This window comes from Crocodylus siamensis, chromosome 3 (assembly GCF_052110815.1).
Source record: "Crocodylus siamensis isolate JL-2025a chromosome 3, ASM5211081v1, whole genome shotgun sequence".
Classification (NCBI taxonomy): Eukaryota; Metazoa; Chordata; order Crocodylia; family Crocodylidae; genus Crocodylus; species Crocodylus siamensis.
In genome coordinates, this window is record NC_143397.1 from 70,292,548 (window position 1) to 70,314,324 (window position 21,777).

General features: G+C 39.2%; 1 long non-coding RNA gene across 1 annotated transcript in view; it reads right to left on the bottom strand.

Moving 5' to 3' along the window:
* Window positions 1–12,989: 12,989 nt before the first annotated feature.
* LOC149868378 (uncharacterized) overlaps window positions 12,990–21,777 on the bottom strand; it is a 32,940-nt gene continuing 24,152 nt past the window's right edge. The window contains exon 3 of the long non-coding RNA XR_016440983.1: window positions 12,990–14,633. This is a non-coding gene — a long non-coding RNA (uncharacterized LOC149868378). The remainder of the gene's footprint in view (window positions 14,634–21,777) is intronic.

Sequence of the window (21,777 nt, forward strand, 5' to 3'; positions counted from 1 at the left end):
ACAGCAATTTTCCTTTTAATTTCTATGTTTGCAACAGAAAAAAGTCCCATTTGTTTTTGTTCAATAGGTAATGCTGTGTATTTCCATAGGTAATTTATTTATTAAAATGCATTCTAATGTCAGAAGAAGGGTGAATCTGTTAGATCAGTTATGTTTTTGTTTAGCATATTTATCCTACTGAAAGTACAGAACTAGAGATTGTGGCTTTAATGTCACAGCCCAGTGTAGGAGGCAGTATGGGGTCACATTGCACCAGAAGGAATACTAGATAGACAGTTACTCAAAAAGGATGAATGTATCACAATTTACTGTGAGATAAAGGAGGACAAGAGTTCACTGCTCTTCAGTAACTGCCTGTGTGCACTCTTATCGTGCAATAAATGGAAGCTAAACTGTGGCCCTGCACTAGATCAAGTAAACATAGCAATGTGAGGCCCAGTCTTGGTGCATGGGGCCAGGTAGGGGCAGCAGAGGGTCCCAGGACCCAATTTCAGCATGCAGGTCTAGGCAGAGGGTGTGCAGGACCCTAGAGCCTGATGCCAGAATACAGGGCTGGGCAGAGGCAGTGTGGGGCCCCAGAACCCCATCCTCATGTGTGGAGGTCAGCTTGAGGACACGAGGGGTCCCAATCCAGGTATGAAGGCCTGATCCTGGCACACAGGATCTAATCTGGCCCGCAGACCTCTCTTAGTGATCTAACTTGGCCCATGGGGCCAAAAGGTTGAGTGCCACTGGTATAGCAGTGTGCCGCATCACTCTTGGATGCCAAGAGTTCCTTCTAATAGTGCTGCAGGGTGCTGTGATGGGTTAGCACTATTAGGTGGGGAAACATCTACACATGATTCATGAAATAAACCCAGAGATTTCATATAGGAATCCATAGCATCAGAACCATTCTGACCTGTTCTGGTCTTTTTGAGTTTTTTGCATAAAACAATTGCTCTATTATTTTTCCATAGTCAAAAAAACTCAAAAAGCTAAGAGCTGGCATTTTCTGAGTAGCGCCTTGATTCTAATGTGGGGTGCCTTGAGTCTAAAAAGGTTGAGGAACCACTGGTGTAGCTATGTCCTTTGAGGTCAGTCCTGAAATCATCACGTGCATGTATGATTCCATTCATTTCAATGGAACCAAGTTTTCTGGGATATCAGCACTGGGATAATAAGTATAATAGATTCAACATATTACCAACACATGCTGTTGTACAGCTCTAAACACATACACACACACACACACACCCTGCTGTACATCTCTCTCTCTCTCTATATATATATATATATATGTGTGTGTGTGTGTGTGTATGTGTATGAATGTATGAGTGTATGTGTATTTTATATAAATACACACACACACACACATACACACACACACGTATATGTATAGAGGGACAGAGATGTACAGCAGATGTATATATATACATACATCTCTCTCTATATATATATATAGATATGGTTACAGATATAGATATATCTATACAGATAGATATACAGAAATATATAGAAAGACTGATGTAATAATATTTTGGTAGTAATAATTTAATTCAGCAATTACAAGCAGTGGAGTTGCTCAGATATTTTGACCATCTAAAGTTTTACAGAATGTTGAATTCTACTCCATGACCAGCTTTAACTATGATTCTAGCTAGAGGGAAAGGTAAGAATTACAACAGCCAGCTTCTTACAAAGGTTCATTGTCCAATCTCTGGCAAATAGTCTAGTAGGGTAACAAATTGACTTGCTGACCTTTTTGTCTAGTACAATAACACATGCCACATTTGTAATTTATGGAAATCAATCCATAGAGAATTTTTAGTTTCAAGTTGTTATAGCCCAATGCAAGATCTAAATAAAAGTGAAGAAAAGTTCTCTAGGAAATAATGGTACAATACAGATAGAACTAAAAAGTAAAGTTCAAAGCACTGATCTCTACAATACATCTCTAAATACTGGTGAGAAGCTAATAATTACAGCTAAAGTCAATTGTCAGCTGTTTTAATGTGCAGAGATGAAGACAGCTTTGACATTTCTATCCTCCTTTCCTGGTCCTTGGAAAATCAGACGGGAAATGGAAAGTTAAATTCTAGACCTTCACAAACATTTTAGTTTTTGTTGTTGTTGTTGTTGTTGTTAATACACTAACCAGTCTTTTTTTCCAAAAAGCCATTGTTTTCAACCTCTGAAATCAATAACATCCCTACAACATGATTATGGATAGAAAGTATTTTCTGTACCCTTTCAACTAGTATAATCATTCTAGTCCAAAAGCTCACAAGCATAATAATCATCTTCCATACAAGCCAAGTCTGAGCTGAATAAAGCACATATGCCCACCCCCAGCCTGAGTTTCATGACAGCTGAGAGCTCCCAGTGGGAAAAAAAGACACCTCTTTTCTCCCATATGTTTGGGTGGTGGCTAGCAAATACACAGAAGGAGGCAAGAGTTTCTGGGAATAGAAGTTGTGTAGAAATACTGAGGACACATGGAGCTCCTAACAGGTAATAAAACTGATAAAACCTCTCCAGTTTTAATTACAGTTTTGAAAATGCCACCTCCTGTCTACTTGGGCCTGAAGCCCTTGTGCGAAACAGCAATCCATCATCAGCAATCCCCCGATTCAAGGATGATCTCTACCATGGCTCACTGACGGGTCTTGAGGTGACTTAAGAGTCCAATCATTGAGCCACAGACATGTCTGCAGAAGTTGCAGGTTTTTCAGCAGGGGAGACTAGGCTGTAAGCGGGATTCCTCTTGTTTCCCTTCCTCTGTTCCTTTATGCTTCAAGGGCAAGACATTTTACCTCAAAGCAGACTGTCACCTATCACTTGGTTGAGCTTATGGTGCCATTAGAGTCAGTTAGTAACCAACTAAATCTAATTAACTAAAGAACGTACAGCTTATGCCATTAGAGGTGGATCTGGCTGTATGCTATCACAAATGATCAGGCTATTCACCAGGCATTATTTTAAGGTAAAAAAAAATATGGTAGATACATAAATTGGAATGTCTCTCTCTCTCTCTCTCACACACATACACACACACACACACACACACACACACACACACACACAGAGTAATTTGAATTGTGTATGAGTTTAGGAAATCACTGCATACAGCTTTGCTTCAGATGAGGTAGTCCCTGTAAATTACCAAAAATTATGGTGTGTAGGTCGACACAGTGTAGAGGTTGATCCCTGGCTTTCCGATCTGAAAGGTAAGGATTTTCATAGGCATGGTGTATAAGTGGGGGCAGGCTCAGCACTTGGCTGGCATGGCCCCATCCCCTGTGAGCGGCACTGTCGGTGCCACTTGCAGCGTACGGGGCTGCACCAGCTGAGCACTGAGCCCATCGCCATTCCTGTCCCCTGCAGGCAGTGCCAAGTCCAGTACTGCTCTCAGGGGACAGGGAAGGGGATGGGGATGGGGATGGAGACAGGGACAGGGATGGGGCTGGGCTTGGCTGGTCTCAGCATTTGGCTGGCGTGGCCCCATCCCCTCCGAGAGGTGCTGCTGGTGCTGCTCACAGGGGATGGGGCCACACCAGATAAGCGCTAAAGTCAGCCTAGCCCAGCCCCATCCCCATCCCCTGCGAGTGGCACTGAGCTTGCAGGGGATGGGTAAACTGTGAACAGTGCTGCCAAATGCTGAGCCCAGTGCTGCTCACAGAGATGAGGCTGCACCAGCCAAGCACAGAGCCCCATCCCCTGAGAGCCCAGAGCTGATTGCAAGGGACAAGAACAGGGCTGGGCTCAGTGCATGGCTGGTACAGCCTCATCCTCTGCAAGCAGTGCCAGCAGCACCACTCACAGGGGCTGAGGCCTCACCAGCCAAGCGCTGAGCCTGGTCAAGCCCAGCACAGCCCAGCCCAGCCCCAGCCCCTGAGAACAGCACCAGGCTTGCAGAGGATGGGTCTGCTGTGTGAGATGCTGTCAAATGCTGAGCGCAGTGCTGCTCACAGGGGATGAGGCTGTGCTAGCTGAGCACCAAGCCAAGCCCCATCCCCTGTGACTAGAATCAGGCTCCACATTCAACAACACCGCTCACAGCAGAGAGGACCAGGCTCAGCACTGAGCTGGTGCAACTCCATCCCCTGCGAGCCCAGAGCTGCTCACGAGAGGTGGGGATAGGGCTTGCTCAGAGTTTGCCTGCTGCAGCCTCATCCCCTGCATTCACTGCCAGCAGGGGATGGGACCACACCAGTCGAGCACTGATCACACCCAAGCCCAGCCCCATCTCTGATTTTTGATATGGCACAGTGTATAAGTCAAGTTTGATTATTAAGACACAAAAATTGGGCTTCAAAACTTGAGTGTTATACCATGAAATACGGTATTCCTTATTTCATACTTAAAATGCACCAGTGAACTGCAATATCAACTTTGGTGATTTAACAACCACTAGAGCTAATAAGTGATCACAAACATTTTTTATAAAAATGTCCATATTCAGTGACTTAAATGAAGGCCTCCTCCAGTTCTTCACTCATCCAGTTATGTTGCAGAAATGATACCACCATAGCACCAACAACTATTAGTACAGGTAATAGTAAATTAATACAACTAATAGTAAATTATAAATAGCTACTAGAGAAGAAATAATGGCAGTAAATAGTTCAGCAGCAAGGCCTAGTGCGATTACATATCCCCAGAGCATGTTCATCAAGTAATTTAAAAAACAAAGACTAAATAAGTAGAAAAAACATCAGAAAAAGTGAACTGACAATGTGAAAAGAGGAGACATTGTTAAATATAGTGCAAAGACACATGGACCAACCAACTATTCCCAGGTCTCCAGCCACACGACATGATAGCATGCAGAAAAGGTGCTTTAAAAATGGCTCCAGAACTTCTGTCCTAAAATCTAACAGAACTCTGCTATTTGCATGGAAGAATCCATGTTGTTACTGGTTTCTATTGCCCGATTAAAGAACAGTGCTTGCAAGGGTCTTGATGACAACCCTATATTTTGCCTCACAGGCAGCCAAGGAGTGAAGAGGTGGAGAATATCTACTAAAGAGATGCAGCTCATTGAATAAAAAGACCTCCTCTTAAAGCCCTCAATGCCAGTAATCCATCATCGGAACAGTCACTGAATTCATAATAAAAATACAGTTTTACAACTGTTGGCATGTAAAACATATAAATAGGCTGCAGTGCTTGCATTGTCCTCATTCAGACAGAGCGCCCCATGTAAGGCCAAAGTAAAAACTGAGTGAGGATGTCACACTTTGTCCTGGTGTTATAATGCATGTGGTATTATTATAATGTATTACTTCAACTGCAGTAGCACTTCTACAACCCCAAAAATGGAATTAGCTCCTAGTACACTTGGTACTGTATACATAAAACAATAGAAAGACAGTTCCCACTCCAGAATGCTCTACTTGTTCCAACTTTCATGGTACAATATTTTATATTCCTTTGCAAGCCCCAGCTCCTGGTGGCAAGAGATTTTTATCAGAATTTAAGCTCCCCTTTTTGTCTTTTAATAAAAATATATTTCTAGCCCCCTGGGTTGTGAAGGGAAAAATTCTGGGAAAGTTTTTCAATATAAACTGAAAGCTCAGACCCCAAAAGACATGTAAAAGAAGCCCAAATTTACTAGTTTCATATCTCAGGATTTCTAAGCCAAAATAATCATATTTTGAGGCCTTTTTCACATTTTTTGAACATTTTGGTTTAGGACAACTGACCTCATAGTTTTAAATTTACACAATAACCAATAGGTGGATAAACAGACAACACTGAGGGTGAGGATAAGGAAAAACAGAATGTTACACAGTGTCTCTATATAAATATTTCATGAAAATAGTCATAAATATTTTCTCAGATATATGTCTGAGAAAAAACAATTTCTTTCAAAATGAGAAATTCTGCTGTTTTTCCAATGAGGCCTCTATGGGTTTTCCTTGATTTCACCTATATGAAAGGGTTTTTTTTCCAACTCCAGTTTCTGTATTCCCTCCATTCACATAAATCCCTAATCCTTCCTTTCTCTGCAGTGACTCATTTCAACATGGTGGGAAAGAGCACTGATGTCAGTACATAGAGCAAGGCTCTTAAAAGCTAACTGAAAACACAAAGATTGCTTAAAAAGAAAATTACTCATGTCTCAGACTTATACCTCCCTGCACACACATAAGCAGCATGAACTAGCTCAAGTTGAGATCATGAGTTTTGCAACCCACTCTGTTGAAACAATCTTTACACAGCCTGTCAGAAAGATTGGAGACAGATGTTCTATGTTTTGCACACTAATCTTCAAATAAGTACCACAAGTTTTATGAGTGTTTCACAGTGGGAAAGAAAATGGCCTAGCCAACCAAACTGAGCAATATGATTTTGGCTCTGAAGCTAGAAGGAGATTGCCCATTTCTCCCATCAGTTGAAAAATCTTGTCTGAAGATCCTCTGTCAGATAGTTCTCTTTGCTGCACTTTCTCCCCTGCTGTTTCTGTCTCACATGAGAATGCCTGCAAATACAGAGCCTGAGGGATACATATAGCGCTATATATATATATATATATATATATATATATACACACACATACATATACACACACACACACACTCAGTTTCCTAATGCAAACATAGCACAAGTGCCATTTGTAGGTTACACACACAACAGCTGTCATACAAGATGTGTAGGAACAGTCCCCAATAGCATTCAAATCATGTTCTTGCAGTTTTCACGTGTCAGGCATTTTTCACTCTGTAGCTTGAAAAAGAAATATTCTCATGTTATTATTTTGTAAGTTGAACGGCTATGTAAATTTTGCTGCATGAAGGGATTCAGTGTTTCTGTCCTTCTATCATGGCAGACAAATTCTTGGCCTAGGATGCACTGGAGGAATATAAGATACTACTCTGTGGGCCAAATATTGAATGCCTTACTCAGAGAAAATGTCCAGTCAATAAACATTCACAACTGTTCACAGAGTTTAGGCCAGAAGGGACCTTTAGATCATCTGTTCTGGCTTCCTGTATACCACTAACCCTTAAATTTCACCCATTTACCTCTGGACTGAAACCAATAAAGCTTGTTTGGGTAAAGAAGAATTTGTCTTTATATCTTCTTGAAATATGCAATCTTTAACCTGTCTGAAGATGGTATGTCTGAAGATAGATGAAGAATCAACTACGTCCCTTGAGAGTTTGTTCCAATGGTTAATCACCATCTCTGTTAAAAAAAAAAAAAATCTCTGCCTTATTTCTAAATTGAATTACTCTGGCTTTGGCTTCCAGCCATTCTTGCTATTCCTTTCCTTGCTAAATTAAAGAGCCCATTAGTATCCAGTATTTTTTTCCTGCTAAGGTGCTTCTATCTTGTAATCAAGGCACCTGTAAATCTTTCTTTTGATATACTGGACAGATTGAGCTCTTAAAGTTTGTCAACACAGGATTTTTTTTTCCTGTTATCAAGTAATTTTTGTTGCTCTTTTCTAAATCCTCTCCAGCTTCTTAACATCCTTTTCAAATGCGGACACCAGAACTGTAGTAGTATCACCAGTGCCACATACAGAAGTAAAATCACTTCACTCCTCCCCCCTGTTAATGCACAAAAAGATGTATTAACCCCCTTTTCAGCAGAGCATCACACTAATCTTATGTTCCATTATTTGTCCATTATGATCCCTAGATTCGTCTTCAGAGTTACTGCATTCAAAGATACAGATCCCCATTTTTCATCACTGGAAATATTAAAGAACAGAATAGACAAAAGTTTGGCTGAAATGATTCTACCTTGACCAGAAGGTTTTAGTAGATAAACTTTTGACCTTCAGCCCTATCTATATCTAATTCTTTAGCTATAGTCTCCATTTATATTGCATATGTAATTTTGCATTTGATTGTATTAAAACCCATTTTGCTCACATGGACCAGTGATTCTCGACCATGGTGCCATGGTATTCTGACAGCATGAAATCTTTTTATGGGTGCTGCAGGACGCTGCTCAGTGTAATTATTGTTAGGTGTGCAAACACCTATAAACGATTTATAAGATAAATCCAGAGATTTCAAAGGAATTTATTCAAATAGGAAACATTCTGCCCTACTGCAGTCTTTCCCGGTTCTTTGCCAGAGAAGAATTGCTCTATTATTTTTCTGCAGTCAAAAAATGACTAAAAGCTTAGAGCTGGCATTTTTGGAGGGGCACCCTGCCTTGCGTCTAAAAAGGTTGAGAACCACGAATGTGGACCCAGTCTGATAGGTGATCCAGATCATTCTTCAGGGCTGCCCTTTCTGAAACATTATTTGCTATTTTTCCATTCTTTGTTATGTTCAGAAATTGTATGAATGATCTGTATTTAATTCTAGATCATTGATGAAAATTTTGGACAACATCATCTTTATGCCAATTACCACAGAGGCAAACTAAAATACACCCAATACCATGATGATTGTCCCCAAGAAGACTACTTTTTGAGTTCTGGCTGTTGGCCAGTTTTTAATCTATTTAATGTGCACTTTATTTTTTTTTATATAGAATTTCCTGTACAGGTGATATTTTACATTCTGTACTCTATTTACCACTATTTATATAGTCTGTTTCTTCAAAAATATTTTTTCTCACATGCCCATAGCTGTAACACCCTCTCACCAGAATTGGCCCATCCTTATCACTTATTTTCTCATTCCATACTTGATCCTAGTCCCATCAAGAAGTACACAGTTTTCTTCAGTTTCAAGTTGTTTTTCAAGTTAGAGCTAATTCATTTGCTGTTCATGTTGACGTCCCCATCATATTGTTTCCTGACAATACAGAGGAGTTGGTAAACTGTCCCACATAAGAGCAGCATTATGATACAACTGTACTTCTGAGATGGATGAAGATGCAGTTAGGCTTAGGGACAGATGAACTGAAAGCAAAGTGCTTCCTGAAGATGCTGAAGGAAGGCAAGAGAGAGGGAATAAGGCAAATTCCTTCCAATCTCTTTTCAAGACCCATTTCTGCCACGACTGCTATACAAAATTGACCAACTAAGACACCCATTCTGAAAGAGAGATGTAGAACATTTGTATTTATATCTCTCTAAAACACCAAAAGAAAAAATCAAAAAATTCAAGAAAGAAAGAGTTTTCAAAACCAAGTATCATTTGCTTGGTGCCTTTTGAATGATGAATTATGGACTCCTGATCAGAGCTTCAAGTGTGCCTGTGGTTTTCTTGGGGTTGGGAGGACACATGAAGGTTGGCTGGAAGGAAAGAGTAGAGGATTAAAAAATGAAGAGAACTGCCTTAGGAGACATATAGAATATCAAGTCAAATGCACAATTCCCAATGGCATAGATGGCCTAACACATTAGAGAATGATGCAGTGTTACTCCTAACAAGTGTTACAGTTTTGACAGCTGCAGTTGGACTACAGAAATATCTCCTCTGAGCAAGGGCATTCATTTAATATTAGGACACGTCTAAGGAAGGTGAGGACAGGCAGGAGGTGGAAGGATAATGAAATGCAAAGATGATCATCTGTCTGTACAGAAAATGCTGCTTGACTGCTGAAGACGATACTGATATTTCCTTTTAGAAACACACAGGCAGGTCTGCTGGACTGAAGCCCAGGATCCTCTCTCTTAAACACCAGAGTTACCCTTCATTCACTCAATGCCTCATTATGAAAGGGAAGGATGGTTTGGATTTAGATGTCCATACATTAGGTCCTCAAAGAGAGAAATAGATATTCATGGAACTGAAATACTTGTTTCCCAGGTTCTTGGGAATGTTTTCAGAGCAACAATTTGAAATCAAACTTCCCATGCCATCAAACTTATCTTGGGGTACAAATAACATTCTGCTTCCTTGTGTAGCAAGCTGTTTGCTGCATTGACTATTTTTATGAGGACAGGTAGCTGATCTACAACCTCATCTGAAAACTAGAGGACCAGTGGACTGCTTTTCATCAACACCCTGCCCCAACCCTTTCACTTATTTAAGTTGGGTAGTCCTACCAGGAGCAAACAAAAATGTGTTAGCACAGTTCTCAGGGTCATTGGAACATATGACTACCTTCCTGCAGTGTCAGGGTATATTTCCCAGAGAAATCACAGTAGTGATGGTGTTTGTCCGATATAACCAAGAAAAGCGACCTGGGTGCTGAATCTACTCAGTATATTGAAGGTGACATTTAAAATGTTTTGTTTCCTTTGGCTGCTGTGGAAGAAATGAGGATTAAAGTTATTCATTGTCCTGGAGTTAAAGCGTAAAAACACACAAAACTTTATTTTAAAAGATGCACCAAAATCTGCAGTCTATGGAATCACCATTTCTACATCAGATAGTAAGTACTTTGTGTTTACTTGTTGCTGTACTTTGCCTTCATTCCCCTTTCAAGGAGAAAAAAAGCCCTGAAAAGAAATTATGAAGTAAAAAAAATGAGTTTTTGTTTTCATAATGGTTCTTGTTTAAGATCTAAATCATTTCAAAGGTTGTACACTAAGCTATAGTTAAGTCTTGATGTTTATAACATCCAAAAAAGGAAAAAGGTCATGGCTCTAACATTGGAAGAACACAAATGTTGTTATTCCCTTGAAGGTCCAACTTTGCAAAAGTTCATAGTGCAGTTTTGCTCAGCTGGAAGTGAAAAAGTGGATACCTATGAAACAGGCTAAAAGTCCTAAAAGTCCCAATTGTGGATACAACGTATCTTGAGAAATGTACAGCCATTGCATCAGCAAACAACTTTATTTTAATAGTTGTTCTAGAGAGGAAAGATATTAAGTAGATTAGCTGTTCTAAAATTTTAACCATTTGAACAAAGTTCTGCTTTCCATTCCAATATGAAATGCCCACCACATCACCAATTTAAAAGCGCAAATCAGTGTTCAAGCCATGCCATAATGAAGCATAATGGGATATCTGGGCTTACACAAATTGTACTGACATCATCTTTTGATATGTAACTATTTTAAGAGTAGGGTGTGAAATTGTAATAATAAATACCTGACAAAATGTAGAAATAGCATCTATTTTACAACACGGAATAAGAAGTTTAAACATGATGTTTGCAGTTTCCTGGGACACCACAAAGCACAAAGACAAAATATTTTGCCTTTTTTTTGCATATGTAAAAGACCAAAATTACAAATGAGAAATGGTTCAATTAATCAGGGTTACCGTATTTCTAGGTTCAAAAAGAGGACACTTGAGGTATGGGGGGGGGGTGTAATACGATTAGAGGAGCAGTGATATGCCCATGCCCTGCCCCTCACTCCCAAGCCACAACCCCCTCTCCCCCAGCCCTGCTGCTACCCATCAATCCCAACCCACAGTACCCTGCCCCACAAACCATGCTGGTGCTTCTTACTCCCAACCCATAGCTCCCCATCCCTGCTGATACACTTCACTCCCAACCTGCAGCCCCCAGCCCTGCCTGTGCCCTGTACTCCCAACCCACAGTCCCCCATCCCGCTGGTGCCCCTCACTCCCAAGCTATAGCCCTCCCTCCAGCCCTGTTAGTGCTCCACACTCCCAACCCACAGCCCCCTGGCCCGCCCCCAGCCCTGCTGTCCACACAGCAGCTTGCTGCCCCTGAAAAATGCCCCCACCCCCTCCCCTGCTGGAGTGGCTGGTACATCCCCCACTACCTGCCTTCTGCTGCAGCCCGGGCACTGACAAGTGCCTGCCACACACACACACTCCCCAAGCCCTGGCCTTACCTACCTGCAGCTGCCAGGACTTGTGAGCAGATGCCCTCACTCCCCCAGCCCTAAGCAGCTTGTTGCTGGGGTAAGCCAGGAAGTGCCAGGAAAGCAGAGACATAGTAAAATCCTGGACATTTACTGATATTTTAAAAAACTGCCCGGACAGAGATGGGAGGACTCAAAAAGAGGACATGTCCAGGAAAACCCAGATGTATAATAAGCCTAAGTTAACAGAACAGCTTAGCAATGCTTTACTTGAACCACATCAGTTAGCCATTGCTGGTTCTTCTGAGTAAGGGTTAACTAGCTATAGCTGCCTCCTTTGAGCTGAACTTGATGTTACCATATTAACTTTCTTTCTATGTAGTCCAACTCCAAAAGGGGCAATTGGGTGTCTTTATAACAGATTCATTTGTGAACATGTAATTTTCCCAATCTTTGTGGCTGTAGCTGTAGCTGTAGCTTACATGCTAAAGAAGCAGGCAATGCAGTAATGGCAAGAACAGTAACCAGCAGGTAGAAGGTATAAGATAGAAGAAGCCACTGCTATTGGTCACTATTGCAAACATAATCATGCCCTTTACCACCCCCACCTTTGCCCCCAGCATCTCTCTCACACCCACATACTAAAGTGTAAATTGCATTTATCTCACACTTCTGAATCTTTGGCACAGGATGACCAACATCAGTGAGAAATGAAAAAAATAAAGTCAACAAAAAGCTGCCTAACTGCATCCTTAGGACAATGGAGTGTGAACAGGTGTGATGATGTGTTAAACAGCGTGTGGTAAAAATGCCTATGCTTCCTAATGAGATGACAGTTGCTTGTTATGCAAACTGTTCTAGTAAAATCATCTTTGCCTGGCACCTATGCCCTTGGGCACACGTCCAATCAGCTTGAGAGTCAGCCAAAATGATATTCATCAGTATAGACAATTATCTGAAACCTGTATGCATAAAATTCCCAAATACTGACTACAGTTAAGGTAAATGCTGTTCTTCAAAATAAGCTTCCCAGGCAAAAAAAACAGGGTCATTTTGAATTACAGGCAGTATTGGTGGGGGATATAGACAGTAATTCAAATTGAATCTCCACCCCATGGATTTTTATAGTTTGAAATAATGCTGATCTTTTCTAATGAGCTGAGTGCTAAGAATGTATGAAATCTTACTGAGTTCAAAGGAAAAAAAGACAGAGACCATACTGTGGTTTGTGTCCATCATTTTTCTTCAAGAATTCAATCTCATTTGGAATAGTGACAGTGACCAATCACACAAAAATTATTCATTAGTTTTGCTTGCCAAACAAAGTAGTGCCTACCGCTTGTTAAAGAAATGAAAACTAATTTGAAATCTACTTATCTAGTTTGATAATACTTTTTCTTTTATACATATCAACAACTGAAACCATTCAGTTCAATGAAGGAAGACAATACATTCACCTTTAGAGAACCAGAGTGCAAACTAAGGATTGATGGAGTGATTTGGCATTTGATCAGCTCACTTAAGCCACTATGGAATGTTAGTTAATTGGCTGTTTCAAAGCAATGCAAAGACAGTTTCATGGTTTAAAGCATCTATTGCCATCATTATCACTGCAGCACATTTAAAGCCTCTTACATTGTTTCTACACCCTCTTATTGTGAATCATTGTATAGCAGGCGGATTGTACTGCAATACATGACAGAAATGAGAATCGTTCTTAGGCTCATTTTCCTTTTTTTTTTTCACCTATCACTATTTTTTACTTTTTCAATAATAATAATAATAATAAATTATTTGGATGAATGTATATGTGTGAAAACTGGAAATTTCCAAGAAAAAGTATCCAAGTTCCAAGTATCACACCTCAGAATATGCAGGGCAAAATTAAACACACGCATTCAATAACAATGTGCATGCACCCTGGAAACTTGTCTGCACATCATGGAAGCAAGACAATTTATATTCAATACCAGTGGCAATTATATGCACAAATATCACATCCATTGAATTAAAGATGGACCCTCTTATCTTTTAGCCAACAGGCAGATTATTCATGGCGTATTTTGAAAGGAAGTGCAACTATCATATTCATTACAAAAGTAACTAGACAAGTCTACATACAGTAAAAAAAAAGACATTTTCTCCTGCACAATTTCAAAAAGACTGCAGCTTTCCTAAGAACTGTTTTATGTCTTCACCATACATTTACCACCAATATTAATAAGTTGAGGTAACTCAAAATTTCAAATACATTTAATTACTCAAATAGTGCAGTGATTTCATTTTAACTATGCTAATCCCTGTGTTGGAATCATCAAATTTGTTCAGCATTGCATCAGCACTTTCTGTGGCAACTCTGTTTTCTAAACCAGAAGGATGACAAGCATATTCTCATTTCATTGAACAGGGATTATTTACTGTATACATGTGACTAGTGTTAGTTTTAGAGGCAGTGAAGCATTTAAACGGCATGCACACACTGAGAAGAAAATATAATCCTATCTTTCTGAACTTAAGTTGACCTATATGTGTGTGCTGACACAACATAATTATGATGAACAACATCATTATAGCATAAGGAAAGCTTCCTGTGGCTGTGCTGTTTTAGCAAATATCTGTACAATATCAATTGGGAAAATGCCCTGCCTCAACTAAAAATTAATGTTGTAATAATCTGTCATTAGGATCAATAAGTGTTTTATTATTCATAATGCATGTAGTGCTAAGATGAACCCATTGTGCAATAAATTTAGTGGTTTGTCACTTAATACAATATGATTTTACAATATTGCTAATGTGCACAAAGCATTCAAATATAGAATATTGGCACATCTAAGATTTATGACAAATATAAGGTAAAGATGAATCTAAGCTAAGCCTTCATGTTGCTTGACTGAGGTCAGAAAAATCAATATTGTTCATAATGTATCTGTGACACAGAAGCTTAAATGAAAAACCTTCGTGAGAGACACTTCTTTATTTATCCTTAGCTCTTTTTTGAAGACAGGGTCTGAAAAAGAACAGAAAGGAAAGGAAGGTATTTTAAATTTGTTAAATGAAATGGGAGATTTGCAAGAAAGAAGATAAACAAAAATTTTGGTGGTTTCACCTCCAATGTATTTCTGTATTTTCTCTTACTCCTTCAAGAGACTTAATAGTAAAGTCATTTCAGGCCTCCCACCAACCATTGGTATACTTCCAAATGTCAACCAAGAGGGAAACTGAATAAAATTCAATTCTCTTGTCGCCCCTAAAACATCCATTCCATGAGGTATGTTCAGGTCCTCTGTGACCAGAACCATCAGGGGAAGCTTCTAGGGGAGACCTGACATTAGTGACTGTGGTCTCCATTAGAGAAATACTGTTTCCACTGAAGTAAATAGGACTCCTTCCATTAATTTCATTCTGTGACTTACTGCAAGCCTTCCTTGTTCCAAGGGGGTAAAAAAATAGTTTGAAGTATCTAGAAGGTATGTATCATCTGTCTTTAGAAGTAGATATATGTTCTGTTAGGAAATGTATTTAATAGATTACATACAGAATATCTTTGAAATGATCATGAATTATTTTGGAATTACATATTTCACCTTAGATTTTAAAACTCTCCCCTTCCCTCCAGTTCTTAGCAGAGGCATAAACATGGCAGGTAATAAATTTAAAGTTCTAACAGAGGCCTCATTTAGACCTTATATGTAAGATTATTTCTTCTCTAATTCCCTGTGCCTCTTCCACCTCCAGATGCAATCAATACAAATGATCTTATTATTAAAACAAACATGTTAATTACTACACCTAGTCTGATCATTTCCTTTGGAACCATTTTCAACAGAAAGTTCAGTTTCTGGAAAACTGAAATGTTTGACTATGAAAACAAAAATTTAAATTAAATATTTAATGGCAGGTCCAGTTAAATTGAATTTGAATATTTTATTTGTTGGGACACACCTGAAACATTAAATTGTATTTCCCTAGAATCGGGGTTCTCAATCCCTGGGCCACGGCCCGCTGCCAGACTGCAGCTGGTTGGCTACCAGACCACAGCACAGTCGGCTGCCAGACCAGAAGTGGCCATGGACCAGCAAACTGCGGCCCCCCCGAGCCCAGGCATGGGGGTATCCTTACCTGTCTCCTGGCCAGAAATTCTAGCCGTGGTCAGCTATGACTGCTGGGCCATGTTTGGCAGGCCGTGGCCACTTCTGGGCTGCGACATAAAAACTTTGGGAACCCCTGTCCTAGAGCATAATGCATCATGAGAATATCATCTGGCCACTTTCTCTCCTGTGACCAAGTTCTTCAGAGGACTACACTTCCCAGAAGAGAACAAGCTGATTTCCTTCTGACCAATCTATGTGGTACATCAAAAAATCACATAACTTTGGATGCAGTATGGATAATAGTCTGATAAAGAAACCTGGCCAATGGATGAAGACTGGGGCTAGAAATAAAGCATCCTGGGTAATTTCAGTAAACCAAAATGTGTAAACTTTCTTTTCATTTTAGAAATTTTAAAATATTTCATTTTGATGAAAACCCCTTAAACAAAATAATATGTCACTTCAGATTAAAATGATTTCCACTTACACTTTAGTACATTTCCTCTTATTTTGAGATGCAAGCACATATTGATATGTCAGAAGTTCCCATGGCATGGCAATTCTTTATTTCATTTAGTTGTACAAATTTACCAAATTTTCTGATATATAACACCCCCACACAAACATCCTAAATATGATATGCACCTTGTTTTTGAAAAATCCTTGAAAATACTAGTAAGTAGCAGCAAGTAGCAATAGCAAGCTACTAGGGAGGCCAATACATTCATTGTGCTGCTCCCTATGGAGCATGTGCAGCGTTATTTTCACTTTCCCCCAGGCAATCTTAAGTAACACAAACTTATTACCATATTTTCTCAATTATAGTGTACACCCCAATTTCCAGCAGCTGATTTCTGAGGGAAAAACGTTTAAGTTGTACGCAAGAAAACACAGTAACTCAACCTTACATGGAAGTTAAATGACAGTACAGTAGAATTTTTTGGGGGTGGGGATATATGTATTGATTGTAGCCCTCCAATCTGTATAAAGCACAACAAAGTAGGTAGCCATCATACAGAATTATGAAACATAATGAAAGTCTTCATTGTGACCAGGAGTCGCCAGGAATACTGAGATTTATTAAAGGAATCCTTAACTTAAAATTATTTTAGTTTTGTAGGTTTATACCTTATTCTTATCAGATAATTTCTCCATGCCACCAATTCCAGCTCACCACTCTGCTTCCACTTTTTGTATTTAAATCCTTCCCAAAGACACAGTTATCTTGTAATGCACAAAAGAGCCTTCAAGAAGAACAAACAAAGAAATGTATCGACCCCTTGAAACATTTAAAGGCATATGGAAAACTTTGTAGTCTTCTTATGCCCTTACTCTCCTTTCTCCTTCCAATCCCCTTTATTTTTAGTTTTTATGGTTGTTTCTATTTAAGATGTAACCTCTTCAGGGCATAGATCAATCATTTTATTAGTCTGTAATAGAGTCAAGTTGGATGCCATACAATTTTTATTAATAACATAGCTCATTTTGCTTAATTAAAACAAAGGGTAAATTAAGTAGGTAAGAATTTTTCATGTTATTTGTAGGGGGTTCTTTTACCCCTTCTGGTAAATGCATTTAAATAAGTCACGATGAAATTCAGAGACATGGAGAGGTCTCAGATCCATATATTGAAAATCTATTTTTCATGCATGCAGTGTATTCCCCTGACTAGTAATTATAATTTAGGAAGTTCAAGTAGAACCCGGTATATCATTCCTTCTGCCAAAAGCACTCTGGTAAATCTTTGTTCTTTTGACCTGAAACCCTGATTCAATCCTTGGAAGTCAACTGTAGTCTTTTCAGTTAAGAAGCATACTGTAAAGCTCTCATCTGCTTTTATACAGTACTGTATGTCTGTCTTGGGTTTTTGATATAAATATATTTTGTTACATATCTTGGCTTTGCTTGATGTTGAGTATACCATACTATGTAGCTCTATACTTATAGTACAAGAGGTAAGGCCATGCAGCAAAATCATATAAAAATGAATCTGACAGAATCTTTCTCTAAAAAGGAATTTTGCCATGTACAAAAGTTTGTTACAGGATAATCATTTGGCTTATAAGGCAACAGATTTTAAGTTGATAAGAAAACATTTTCCTGGTCTTTCTTCTTTGCACACTTGCAAGTACACCAGACCAGGCTCCTACTGTGTTTTCTACCCTTCATTTGTGTTATATTATAACTGGCAACAAAATAATAGAAAACTAATGTTCATAAAGCAAGAAATTCATATTTCTATGTGCAACAAGGAGGCATCAGTGTAATGTGGTTGATGTTTTGAGAAACATCTGTACTGTATGTATTGTTATAATCTGGTTCAAATGTCAGTTCGTAGAGGGACATTACTAACTTTTCAATGGATACACAATAAAAACTGATACTATGACCTTGGATCCATCCAAAGATAGAAAACACAACACTAAAATGGCTAGATGTCAACAGACATTGAAAGAACATATGTAACAACTCAAAACGTTAAAAACATAGGAAATGCAAGAAATTGAGGATGTCTGAGAAATTGTATTCTGGTCTCCTTAGGTTCATATATACTGATTAGAGGTGGATGGAACTTTTCAGATGAATAATTTGGTGACAGAGTTTCTGGTGCAGAGTTGTGTCACTTTCTGCACATAATTTGAATCAAAAGACAAAAAAAAAAATTGAAAAAGGCAAAACATTTCATTTGGACTGTGTAAATAAAACACATTTTTCTGCTTTGAAAAGATGTTTTATTTAGAAATGTATCTAGATTGAAGGATTATAAAAAGAGTTTAAAAATCTGAATGAAAAATAAGTGTTTCAATTTGGGTTGCTCTCAGTATCATAGATTAAAAGATCATACCCTATGTTTTTTCCAGAACCATTGCCTTATTCCATGCAGAGGATAGACCTACTTTGAGGAGAAACGAGGGCTGTGTTGTGAAAGTAGTTCTTGTCTGGAAGACCCCTGCCTCTTTAGTTGCACAAGCTGAAAAGTGCACAGTGAACAAAACAGACTATTGCAGGAGCAGATATGGTTTTCATGGTTAAGACAAATGAATGCTGCCCTAGAGAATTGGTTTGCATTCATGCCTTTACCCGTAGACTTCTGAGGTGATGCTAAGCAAACTACTTAATCTAAACTTTCTGCAGGCAGTCAGTAATTATGTGCTCCGTGTTTTCTGCCTGACTGCCTGCCTTGTGACCCTAGAATCTGATTTGCAGGAGTGCTGAGAACTCATGGCTGTGGCTGAAGTCAATGGCAACTGTGCTTTGAACACACGAACAGCTATATAATGCTAAGCGTTCTGGAAAAATCAGGAGGCCTTAAGGCTTCTTGAAATGGGCCCACAAATTAGTAGATATTCCTGATCATATTTGCTCTGTGCCTCGGATTCCCTCTCCGTAGGATTAAAATACCCCCAGTCCTCTTACAGGGATGTTGTGACTATAAATTTATTAATGTCTGTGAAGCATTCAGATACTTTAGTGACGAGTGCCATACAAAAGCCCAGGAGAAAACTGACAATTCTGTCTTTGGAGAGGAATTTGAATAGTGTGCATTAAAGACAGCCCAAGGCCTGATTGAACAAGGAGAAAATGAAGTATTGAATAGTTGTGTATTAAGTGAGGATGGCCTGTGATTGTAGGAGGCAACATTCCTAGGTTAAAAAAATACTATATGATGAAGTAATTAAAATGATATCTTTGTGAATACACCCAACATAATTAAAGATGTACAGGCAACCTTAATTCTGGCAAATCCTAGCTTTTGTGTGCTCCTCTTTGCTGACTTCGTAACATTCTTTTGAAAGCAGCATTTTTGTTGGTGGTCATACATCCCCCTCCTCATATGTGCATATGTAGTTCTTATCCCTAATAATATGTTGTGACAGGCAGTTATTCTGCGATTTATTTTCTTAATTACACAAGAATTTCAACATCCAGGAATGAAAACTGCCATGGAAATGGGGTACCCGAGGAATGTACTTTTATGAGTCGGGTTACATGTTGGTAGAGGAAACACCAACAGTGGTGATTCATTCAAGATACATGTAAGAAGCACTAGAACTCCTTTATTTCCAGATAACTGAAACAATATGGCTATCTGCTTAAAACAAAGCCACATGCAAGACTGGATTTGGAGTTAGCAGGAAAGCAGGGGATGGGGGAGGAGGCGGCTCATTCTGATTGATAAAACTGGACAATACAGTAGCTTGAATAGTGAATCTGGGCGTAGGCAAGAGAAGCAAGGAGAAATGCCACAAAACCTTTACAGGAAAGAAGCAAACACTCAAGGAGACAGACTGAGAACTAAAGTAAGCACCTAGGAAGAATGCTTTTAGGGCTGAAGAGGTTTGGAACTGTGAACAAAGAAATTCTCTCTTGTTGTATTCTTCCTGAGTTCAAGAAAACAGGACCTTGTAAATGTAATATTTTCAGAGAATTCCTCACTCCACTGTCAAGCTTCCTCTTAATCAACAGAAGCAAACAAACAAGAAAGCTAAATGCGCAATTCAGAAAGCGATACTTTTACAGTATAGCCACACCTAGTGGTGGTGAGAGTCACACCACCCCAAAAGAGCTGAAGGATGAATTATGCTAAGAGGTCCAGGATGCATGGGCACCAAATCATCACTGAAGAGGATTCAGTAATCCCCCTGATACAGAAAGGGGCAAAGTGTAGAAGCCTCTCCTTTCCCTAGCAGTTTCAGAAGGGAGTTTTCTTGTGCTTTTTGCTCCCTTTGTTTCCATGGAGGGTGAAATACAACCTGATCCAAAAGTTTTTATAGAGTTTTTTTTCTATTTTTCATAATAAAGACTTCCTTTTTAAAAACTAATGAACACAAACAGGGGCAACAAGCAGACCTGCAAATATATTTATGTTGGAAGATGAATTATTCTCATGGTTGGGAAAATATTTAAAGTTGTTGATTTAAAAACAAAAAAATATTTTGGGTAAATTTAAGGGGGAAAATGTGCCTTTGTGTTGATCATAGAATCATAGCAAATCAGAGAAGTACGGCTCCAGATATCATCTAATCCAACCCCCTACCTGAGGCAGGATCATACCTATTCAAAACATGTTATACAAATCCATTGTCTAACAAATTAGAAAAACTACAGTCAACCCTGATAAAACCACAAGACTTAACACCCTAGCCTGCTACAGGTAAGGCAGGGGGACTATAGTGGCTAACATCCCGCTGCTGCAAGGTTGTTAAAATATGTTTGAGAAATACAAGGACCTCCAGCTCCCACTATAGAGGAAGGCAAAAACCCCCACAGTTTATACCAATTTGACCAGGCAGTATCAAGTCTGATACCTGTCTGCTCTGTAAGTGTTTCACCCACATTTGCCAACATGATGAAGAAATGTATGATGAAGAAATACCAGAATTGCTTTGTTTCTGTCTTTTGCCAAAAGAGTAGTTTCTATAGCATAGTACAGAACAAGGCCAGACTGGGCATGACCTAGAACTATATATTGATCAAATACACAAAACATTCCTATGTCCTGAGCCACAGCCCAGAGCTCTACAGCACATTCTCCTAGGGGATGTCTGTATGACCATGAGAAAATGGCAGATAAAGATGACCTTTGCAACAAATGGCTGGTTTTGCAGAATCTCATAATGGGGCCCACCATTCCTACCAAGGCAATTTATGAGGGAATAAGAATTTACCAACACCAGACACATTCCTGCCAGTATGACTAACCCCTAGACAGACGACTTTTTTTTCAAATTCCAGAAAATAATGGAAAATACATGGACATTTTCCCCTACTGAATAGAGAGCATCTCTCAGAAGGGGAAAACAAAGGGGAGATAAATAAAATGGTTGTCTAAATACAGATAACTGTATTTAAAAATAGGTCTCTTCTCACTAGGTGAGACTGGTTGGAAACTGTAGCTGATCTACTGTCTCTGTCCACAGAGATGGCCAGCTCTATACGTGCTTTCCAAAGGAAATTGTTGTCTGTCCAGCATTCAAAGCTTCTTCCAGGCCACATTGGACTCATTGGGACTCACATGTGCTCGCAGCAGCTCAAATAAAAGTAGTGCAAATTTGAGCT